This window comes from Pygoscelis adeliae, unplaced genomic scaffold (assembly GCF_000699105.1).
Source record: "Pygoscelis adeliae isolate BGI_AS28 unplaced genomic scaffold, ASM69910v1 Scaffold248, whole genome shotgun sequence".
NCBI lineage: Eukaryota > Metazoa > Chordata > Aves > Sphenisciformes > Spheniscidae > Pygoscelis > Pygoscelis adeliae.
The window spans coordinates 1,273,329-1,276,450 of NW_008825302.1; positions in this window are offsets into that span (position 1 = coordinate 1,273,329).

Sequence of the window (3,122 nt, forward strand, 5' to 3'; positions counted from 1 at the left end):
TGCTTGGGTCTCACGCTGGGATGCTGGAGGGTATGTGGGAGAGCAGATGAGCCTGTTTGAGACACCAGGCCAGAGCAGAGGACTGGCGTGTGCTGGAAAACCCCCCCGTGAGCCAGGGGGAGAGGATGAACCCAGCCCTGCTCAGCAAAGGGCAGAGGGGAGACTTGTGCCAATGCACATACAACGTGAACCCCAAACGGAAGGGTCCCCAGGGGCTTCCCCTGCCTGCGAGGTCGGCTGGCTGAGCCCTCCCGGCCTTCCCACCGTGGCACGGCTTGGCGGGTGACCTTCAAGCCAGCCTGTCCTCTCAGCGGGGCTGAGACCAGCCTTCAGAGCTGCAGCATCCTTCCCAAAACCACTCTCTTTGTACCTCAATCGCTTCAGATCAGGGTAAAAAAAAGAAAAAAATCTGCAGAGTACAGCAGTTGGAAGTTTTCGTTTGTAATGCACTAATTGCCCTCATTAGTATGGTTCCTGGAGGCACCTCAAATCCCTATTATGGCAGCTGCAGCCGTGTAGGGGTGAGATGCGGTTTGCTGCTCCCTCCGGTCGCCTGCATCCTCGGCTGAGTGACAGGTCTCTGCCACATGCACTGTAGGAAGAAGGTCTGGTGAGCTGCTGGCAGACTCGCAGGCAGCCTTCACAACTGTCTTGTTGCTGGTTTGTTGCTTCTGTATTGCTTTCCGATTTATTTTGTGATGCTGTACAGGCTGATACTTGTTGCCAGCCCCCCTGGAATCATGGGGGTGAAACCAGGGAAGCCTGGAAGGACACTGTGGGGTTGAGCAGCTCTGTGTTGAATGCCCACCCCAAACCCTCACGTCCCTGCTGCGATCCCCCCCGAGACAATTACCTAGCCAAGCATCTGGCTGGCGGTTCATTACAACACTGGAGCATACGAACTATTAAATACCCAAGCCTGCATCCCTTCCACCCCTGCAACTGGGAGGGTTTGCTCTTGCCCTGCTGCCCTGTTCTCACTGCTCCTGTACGCTGTAGCCCGCCTTTCCCCCAGGCAGCCCCTCACTGAGCATTTGGGGATAGCCCTGAATTCAAATATGACTTTCTCCTCCTGCGTGCCGAGTGCGGTGGGACTTGGTTTGTGATTCACCCTGACTCAGGGTGCAGACTGATGCCGTGCTGTGTTTGATCTGTTGCTGCTTTTTCTATTAGACTTCATTCCGGTGAGCAGGAAAAGCGACTGAAGCGCAGCTGTTTTGGCAGCTGCCTCAACGAGCCTTTTCACACCAGGTCACCTAAAGTCATGCCGTCATCGCTCAGGGTAACTCCAAGGCACCTAGGAGCCCGAGAGCGGGAGCTGCCCTCAAAACCCTGCCAGTGGGAAATAACGAAGGTGGAGAAGCTAATGCGGAGCTCCCCACAGGTCTTGTCACGGTGCCGGCAGGCCCGGCCTGCCTCAGCGCTGGCAGATGCCCGCGACGTGCTTCTTCCACCGAAAACTCCTTGCATTTATGTCATTTACGGTGACATCCTTCTGAGACAGATGCCTATGGATCTGACAAACACAGCAAGTAGCTCGAAGCTTTGTAGAAAAGGAGTTACAGTCCCGCTCTGCTCCTATGGGAGTCAAGCAAACGCTCCGCTGCTGCTCTCTGCGGGAGCGGGGACAGGACATCCAGGAGGAGACCTGCATTTGCAGCTGCCAAAGGGCTGCCCTGCTGCGAGATCAGCCTCTGCGGTGCTTCAAAGCAGCCTCATGTCTGGCAACAGCTAACAGAAAGGAAATTAATTGGGTCCCCACAGGGCAACTCCTTCACACCATTTCTGTGTTGCGGGCAGCTGGCAACTGCAGTTCTTGCTGCAGATTGTCCGAGAAGAACCGTATCGCCCTGCCTTGCAGTCCCCTCCCTGCCAGCCCCCCCCCAGTTTTTCCCCTTTCCCTAGGAAGGCTCAAGGGCAGGGAAGTGCAGGTTCAGGGGCCAATCCTGCCTGATGCAGAGCATCCTCTGGGTCACCTGAAGCCAGCAAGCTGGAAGCTCTGGATCTCTTGCAGGGGGTGCTCAGCATGTCAACCCACCACCTGAGCACCAAGGGGCATGGCCGTGCGTTTTGCCAGTGCCATTGGCTGCGTAGCACGATTTAGGGAGCAGAGGGGAACATGAGGCAGAACCCTTCTGAGGGATCAATGCGCGTGGGAGGAGCGGGGGGAGCAGAAAGCGCAAAGGACGCTGCAAGTGGTGCAGCTGAGGGCAACAACTAAGGGCAATTTGAAGCCCAAAGCTGTGGCTCTTAGTGAGCAGAAGGTGAGCATCTCCCGTTTCAGGAGTAGAGACTGAACTTGTCTGCCGGCCTTTCGCCGGCGGGTTCTGAGGGCCCTCGCTGCCTGGAGTTTGCGGTGCCTGGAAGGCAGGCGCTCAGGTACTGACACCTAAAGTCAGCCGGACCCCGAGTGCTCTGCCTGAGTCACATCCGTCTTCTCGCAAGCAGCCGGAGGGGGGCTTTTGAGACCTTCGGAGCAGAAGGAGTTCCTCTTTCTCTTGTTTTTACCACCTCTGCAGAGACTGCTGAAACAGATTTGCCTGTTGCGTTGTCAGTAGCTGTCTGAGGGGCTCCTGTCACGGCCCGGGGCGAAGAGCTTGTTTGCTGCGGGATGGGACAGCCTGCCTTTCTCCCCTCGGAGGTGAAAGGGGAGCGGGGAGGAGTGGTGCAGACAGAGCTCCCGGAGAGCCGCTTCTAAGCGCGTTAGTGTTTTAATCGCAGCCTTGCCAATACTTGGGAGCTGTCAGTGATGTGAATTAAGCCGCCGTTCTCCCAGGCTCATGATTCACAGGAGCAGCCCGAAAGCCGCGCCAGCACGGCCGGCTGCTGCCCCTTTCTGGCGATGGGAGAGGGCGACACTCGCACGTACCCTCCTACCTCGCTGGATCAGAGGCGGCCCGTCCCGGGACTCCGTATTTACATAAGCGAAGGTGCCCGAGCGATGAAGTCGGGCTTTTGCGAGCCGTGCGGGAACCATCTGACTGGACGGTTATCAGGAGCGCACGCTGACCCTGGCTCGGTTACACCGGCTGCTGTTTATCGTGCCCCAGCGGCAGCTCCTGACCCTGCAGAACGAACCCGCTCGGGCAGCAACCAGCAGCCGGGGCCCGGCTCTTCCCCAG